We start from the raw sequence: 7,642 nt of genomic DNA on the forward strand, positions 1-7,642 counted from the left end.
ATCCAGCAAAAATGTTTTGAGACCTACTATGTACAAGGCATATGCTAGGTGCTTAGGGGAGCATAGAGAGGAATAAGAGAGTCCCTGCTTCCTTCTAGTAACAGATAAGACAATTAGGCAAATAACTAAATACTAGAGATACAAATACCCCACTGGGAGAGCTCAGGGAAAGAAGCAATTGATTCTTCTTTTTTTAAATTAATTAATTAATTAACTTATTTATTTTTTTGGCTGCGTTGGGTCTTTGTTGCTGCGTGCGGCCTTTCGCTAGTTGCGGCAAGCAGGGGCTTCTCTTCATTGCGGTGCACGGGCTTCTCATTGTGGCAGCTTCTCTTGTTGCGGAGCAAGAGTTCTAGGCTCACAGACTTCAGTAGTTGTGGCTCACGGGCTCAGTAATTGTGGCTTGTGGGCTCTAGAGCATAGGCTCAGTAGTTGTGGCGCACGGGCTTAGTTGCTCTGCGGCAGGTAGGATCTTCCCAGACCAGGAATCGAACCCGTGTCCCCTGCATTGGCAGGCGGATTCTTAACCACTGTGCCACCAGGGAAGTCCCAAAGCAATTGATTCTGACCAACAGGATTAGGGGAGGCTTAATTGAGGTGAGACTGATTCATAGAAACCAAATTAAGCCACATCCTTTGTGGAATCAAACTTAAAACCACATTCTTTAGCTGGATTTAATACACGGTGGGAAACCTGTTTAAAGATTATCCTACAAAGGGAGAAATGTTATTAATGAAACAAAAGAGTTTTCAGCCATGTCATCACAAATCACACAACCTAAAATGCTATCACTGAATAATATCTGTCCTCATGGGAACTGCAACGTGTTAAAAAAGTATATTTAATTCAACAAGGGCAACGTCATGACTCTTAGTTGTAGAAAGACATTTTGAACAGTGGCTAACAGAGCAGGAGGACATAAATATTCTATCGCTAGAAAGATATGCTGTAGAGTAGAACAGGAGTAGTTTGCTTGGCTTAAACATGCTTATGATGCACTCTTCTCCCAAGACTGTCAATTATTTTGCTCTTATTCCACAAATACCTAGTAGGCCTTTGATTACTAATGTACAGTTGTCCCTCAGTATCCACAGGGGATTGGGGACCCCCACCCCCACCCCACGGTTACCAAAATCAGAGGATGCTCAAGTCCTTTATATAAAATAGCATAGTGGGACTTTCCTGGTGGCACAGTGGTTAAGAATCCACCTGCCAATGCAGGGGACACGGGTTCGATCGCTGGTCTGGGAAGTTCCCACATGCCATGGAGCAACTAAGCCCATGTGCCACAACTACCGAGCCTGCGCTCTAGAGCCCGCGAGCCACAACTACTGAGCCCGTGTGCCACAACTACTGAAGCCCAAACACCTAGAGCCTGTGCTCCACAAGAGAAGCCACCGTAATGAGAAGCCTGTGCAGCAATGAAGACCCAATGCAGCCAAAAATAAATAAATAAAATAAATAAATTTATTTTAAAAAATAGCATGGTATTTGCATATAACCTATGCACATTCTCCTGTACACTTTAAATCATCTCTAGATTACTTATAATAGCTAATACAATGTAAATGCTATGTAAATAGTTGTAAATACAATGTAAAATCTATGTAAATACTTGCCAGTGTATAGCAAATTCAAGTTTTGCTTTTTGGAACTTTCTGGAATGTTTTTCTCTGAATATTTTTCATCCACTGTTGGTTGAATCCACAGATTTGGAAACCGTGGATAAGGAGGGCTAACTGTAAGCATGCATTTTAATCCCAGAAAGGAAACTGTTTGAAGAACAGCACTAATCTTTGAACTCCTTGAGGGCAGGGACTATATGCTGGTTAGCATAGATCAATATGGCTGTGCTTGATGACCCCTTAGGTAAACTGACAAAATTGCAAATTCACAAAACTGTCAAAAACCACAATTCTAAGTACCAGCAAAGCAAAATGGACTCTTGTCAGTTAACTCTTACACATCCTACCAGACTTGCAAATTTAAATATTATAGCCATATTTTTCAAAATAAAAGAAAGCCAGTAGAAAAATTATGGAAGAATCCACATAAAGTAATCTGATATATACCATGGGCCTATATTTTCAGTTTAACCACAGGTATTTGATCAGAATGAAGTAGAAAGCTAGATGATCAAGGATCTGTTTAAATTTTTTTAAAAATCATATCAGAAATATTTTAATAATAAATATGATGAGAGAATGCAGAACATTTTTCGAGTAGGTCAAAACTAGAGCACAAATGAATTTAGGAACAAAATCTAATGAAATGAGTATATCTTGACTTGGTTAAATTTATTGGAAGTCTTTTGTAGTTCAAGTATTTAGAAATACTTCCTGTTTAGTAAAATTGTAATCATTTTATTCATTTGAGAACTGTTTACTAAACAGCTACTTAGTACTAGGCATTGGGTGTACAGTAGTGACCAAGACAGGCACTGTCCATCTTTTTGAAGCCAGGGCCAGCTTATCCATTAGGCATGGTGAACACAGTGCCTAGGACCCACAATAATTTTTAGGGATCTACAAAATATTTTAATTTACTTTAGGATGAGAAGGAAAAAAATGAATATAATCCTGGCTGGATTGTATTAGTCTTTATACTAATGCAGTCATAAAATATAATTTTAATATTTGTTATGGAGAAAGAGGCCCACAAAGGCAAAATTTGCTAGGATGGGCCTATGGGGAGTTTACGTTCGATTAAAAGAGAATGGCTAATAATTACATAAAGTAGAAGACTGTAAAAAGTGCTGAGATCAGGGTAAATGCAGGGCACGATGGGAACCCATCTTGAGAGGTCATGGAAAGTTTCTCAAAAGCCTCAACAGAAACATGAAAGATGATAAGAGTAGGAAAGGAAATGCACAGGAGCAAGAATATGCATAGATCTGAACAGTGTGCTCTGCACTCCTGGGGATCTGTCTCTTGCTTCAACAGTGTTTGGATGGAACAGAGGCAGGGACAGCCCCTTCCTCCAGCCTCCGATCACCCTCCAACCTTTTTTCCAGTGGTAACCTTCAGAACCAGCAACTCAGCTATCCTCAGCCTCGAGGACAAGCCAACATTATTTTTTGAACTTAACTCCTTATTACCCTTCAACCATGAGCTCCCAGCTTCATCAGAATTATTCCGTTGAGGTGGAGGCTGCAATCAACTGCCTAAACAACATGCATCTGTGTGCCTCCTGCACTTACCTCTCTCTGGGCTCCTATTTCCACCAGGACGATGTGGCTCTGGAGACCACTTTTTCCATGAATTGGCCGAGGAGAAGCTCAAGGGTGCCCAGCATCTCTTGAAAATGCAAAACCAGCACGGCGGCCGTGCCTTCCTCCAAGACGTGCAGAAGCCTCCCGAAATGAGTGGAGTAAAACCCAGGACGCTATGGAAGTCATCCTGCTTGTGGAGAAGAACCTGAACCAGGTGCTTTTGGACCTGCATGCCCTGCGTTCTGCCCGCGCAGACCCACAGCTCTGTGACTTCCTGGAGAGCCGCTTCCTGCAGGAGCAGGTGAAACTCATCAAGAAGATGGGCGACCACCTGACCAACCTCTGCAGGCTGGCTGGTCCGCAGGCGGTGCTGGGCGAGTATCTCTTTGAAAGGCTCACCCTCGAGCACAAACAGGAGTCTCTGAAGTCCAGCAGCCTCTGAGGAGCCCCTCTGGTGTCAGAGCTTCTGCCTGAAGCCCCGCTCTGCAGCCACTAGGCAGCTTTGTAACTGCCCTGGACCCCTCTCCCAAGCCTTGGACCAAATGGAAACAATAACGCCTTTTGCAGAAGAAAAAAAAAAAATGTGCACAGGTCTGAAAGTAAGAGAGGTGACCGTGAGTGGGAAGAAGGCCAAGTACCTCCATAAGTTTAGAGCAGTGGTTCTCAATTCAGGGCAATATTGCCTCCCAGAAGACATTTGGTAATTCCTGGAGACATTTTTGGCTGTCACAACAGGAAGGGGATGTTACTGGCATCTAGTGGGTAGAGGGCAGGGATGCTGCTAAACATCTTACAATGCACAGGACAGCCCTCCACAACAAAGAATGATCCTGCCCCAAATGTCAACAGTATGAAGGTTGGGAAACTGTTAAAGAATTAGAACTGGAGATTTTAAAATTGTAGTCTTTGCCAATGTGATAGCTAGAGATAGTATCTTGCTGCTTAGATTTACATTTCCTTGGTTACTAGTGAGCATAAATGTTTAAAATGTTTAAATATATTTATTAGCTATGTATTTCTTCTTTAATATATTTTCTGTTTGTGCCCTTTGGAGATTTTTCAACTGGTTATTGATTTGTTGCTTAGTGTCCTGGAAGAACTCTTTATATATTACAGATAGAAACCTGTGTGTCATTTATGTTGCAAATATTTCTCCTACCTTATCATTTTCCTTGACGTTTTATTTTTTTCTGTGCAGTTTTAACTTTTATGCAGTCAAATCCATTATTCTCATCTTTTCACATTTTCTGCTTTTATGCTACAAAAGCCGTTTTCAACCCAAATTGCATAAACTGATTACTTTAATAAAATGTGATAAACAATATAGTAGAATGGTATGTCCCATACCAACAGTGTGGAGGCACACAAAAAATAGCTAGTTAAAATGGGCAGAAGGAGCAGAATTAATTAATTTATTTTTATTATGCTATGTATCCTAAGTGCCTAGAAAAGTGCCTGGCACATAATAGGCTACCAAGAAACATTTGCTAAATGTTGAATAAATTAATAAGTGGTATTTAATTGGTGATATAGTTGCAGTTTATGAAACAGTATAAAATATTCATCCTTGCAAATGTTCTTTGTGGAATTGGAAAATGAGTAGAAGAGATCATATGTTTTTGCTTTTCTCCTAGTTTATCCCCTTCAAAGCTATGTCTGAATTTAGGGCTTCCAGGCTCTAAGTCATCCTAGGAATATGCATCAGGCTTAAGGCTGATCCAGATGACTTTGAAGATATCTATGCATCTCCAGATCCTCTTCTCAAACCAAATTGACTTTTGTTTTTGTTTTGAAAGGAAAGTATTATTATCCTTTCCCCCAGATACATACACATACACACATACATTTTAAGTAAAAAGTGAAAGCTCCTCTGAACCCCATCCCACTTCCCAGAGGTTAGATGCATCCTTCCATTTTTTAAATGTGCTTGTGATAGGCATGAATTTGTTCCTGATTGCTTTGGTACAAGAAATAGCACATTTTTTGGTTTTGTTTTTTAAATTAAGTCCAACTTAGTTCTGAGCTCTCATATTCCTAGTTGACAGGGCACTCACTCACTATCAGTCATTCTTGGAGCTTCCACCCCTATCAGCTTTTATAGGAATCTCAGAGCTTACTAAGTCACAAGAAAATGAGAGAGAATGGCTAATCCTTAATATCTGGTGGATACCATCATCACTGATGATTCTGCTACCCAATGATGCCATTGAATTCTGATTCTCTGCCATCTGCCAGGTGCCAGTGCTCTGTAGAGTATATGGCAGGAAGCAAGAAGACAGACCTGCCTTTCAGCCATGGTTTCTCCATGCCTCCACTGACTCTACGATTTACCCCAGGGGATCCTCACTGTCCTCTCAAGGCAAGACCGAGGATATTTTTTGATCAGTCCCCAGCATATACCTCCCACCAACAGTAGTATTGCCACCTCCCTGACCACAGTCTTAAGGAACCTCTTCCTATCCAGCAATAACCACTCACCAAATTGACAGCAAGTATAAACTTCTATCCACCCTTGCCCTGTAGGGCAACTCAAGACTTTACCAGCAAAGACCTGGACAGGTGTTATTGTTTGGGTTTTCTTGGAGTGGTTTTGGTTTGTGTGTTTTCCTGCTAGGGCTGCTCCTAATAAAGAAAGAAAAGAAGGAAGGAAGGAAAGAAAGGAGGGAAGGAAAGATAGATGGCTGGATGGATGGATGAAGGGAAGGAAGAAGGAAACAGCTGTTAACTTTACTTACCCTTCCACCTCCCATCCCCCAGAAAAAGATTGATTCCTAGAAAAGCAAAATAGGTTTAATACTCCAGGAGCTGTACTCAATGTGAGGAAGATCTTAGGAAGACTCTGAAATAAAGAGCATCTTTAATAATCCTCATGTAACACATTTAAAATTTATTCAAAGGAAGAACTCAGAAGGTAGCAAAATATTTCCATCCACTAGGTCCTCTAGGTATAAAGCTCATTAATTTTAACAGGTCATCACACCCGTTTCTCTTTCCTCCCGCATGTTGGCAGTGACCCAGATGCTTTTTGATTGCTGAATAGGATAAGATCGTGTGACCTGCCAGGAGGTTTTTAATCAATGAAAAAAGAGCAGCAGGCACAAATGTCTGGAGTTCATCAAACACTGGAGCAGAAACTTAAGATTTGATCAGAGTGGATTTCCACTTAAAATGACAACATCAAGCTACTGTATTATTGGAAAACCATTACAAGTTAGGATGAAGTAGAACATGGACTACTTTAGGGAGAGTATACTTTAGAGTCCTTTAGCAATAAGTGTAAAAAAGTTATTTTATATTATCTTCCCAAAGCTTTGCTTTTCTGAAAATACTCAGTTGCAGTCCTCTTTAACATGAATTAAAATATTTTTCCAGAATGTTCTGACACTAATTTTTTTAATCAAACATTGGGATAGTTTTGCAACCCTAGAGTATCATGATCACACTGCCATTTCCATGATCCATTTCCATGCCAGTTCCATGATCACACTGCCATTTATTTTATCTTTTTCTTAATATTATTTATTTAGCTGTGTCAGGTCTTAGTTGCGGCACGTGGGATCTTCGCTGCTCTGTGTGGGATCTTTTAGTTGCAGCATGCAGGATCTTTAGTTGTGGCATGTGGGATCTAGTTCCCTGACCAGGGATCAAACCCAGGCCCCCTGCATTGAGAGCACAGAGTCTTAACCACTGGACCACTAGGGAAGTCCCCACACTGCCATTTAGATTGTCTGCTGTTGAGCATTGCACCAAAAGTTAGATTGGAAAAGCTGTGGGAAATATTTTGCCACCTTAAGGGAAGAGAGGCCTTATTTATATTAGTTAGCATATTACAAAGATTGTGTAAAAGAAATTGTTAAACACTAGATGACGTATAAATAATCAGTCTTCACATCTTTGAAGGAGCTGAAAGAATGTCACCAAACACACACACACACACTCAAATCTCTCTGAGGAATAAGTACTTGCCAATACCCATGTGCAATCACAGCAACATTCTTTTCCCTGTTTAGAAGTGGGAGCAGACTACTTCAAGACCTATTTTTTTTATTTTTCTCTTTTTTTAAATGGAAGTATAGTCGATTTACAATTTTGTGTTAGCTTCAGGTGTACAGCAAAGTGATTCAGATATACATATATATATTCTTTTTCAGATTCTTTTCCATAATAGGTTATTACAAGATATTGAATATAGTTCCCTGTGCTATACAGTAGGACCTGTTTATCTATTTTATATATAGTAGTGTGTGTCTGTTAATCCCAAACTCCAATTTATCCTTCCCTCCCCTCCCCTCCCCTTTCCCCTTTGGTAACCATAAGTTTGTTTTCTATGTCTGTGAGCTCAAGACCTATTCTTAAGGGCAATTACTCACAATAGATGAGCTCCCTTACCCCGTTTTCACTAAATAGTTATAAGTTTTAGTAAGTTAAGT

At 40.2% G+C, this 7,642-nt stretch overlaps 1 pseudogene across 1 annotated transcript; it reads left to right on the forward strand.

Moving 5' to 3' along the window:
• Positions 1 to 3,107: 3,107 nt before the first annotated feature.
• On the forward strand, positions 3,108 to 3,654 carry LOC309796236 (ferritin light chain-like; annotated as a pseudogene). Its single transcript has one exon. The product of its transcript is annotated as a ferritin light chain-like (transcript).
• The last annotated feature ends 3,988 nt before the right edge of the window (positions 3,655 to 7,642 follow it).

Source organism: Mesoplodon mirus, assembly GCF_964341445.2.
Source record: "Mesoplodon mirus genome assembly, chromosome: X".
NCBI lineage: Eukaryota > Metazoa > Chordata > Mammalia > Artiodactyla > Ziphiidae > Mesoplodon > Mesoplodon mirus.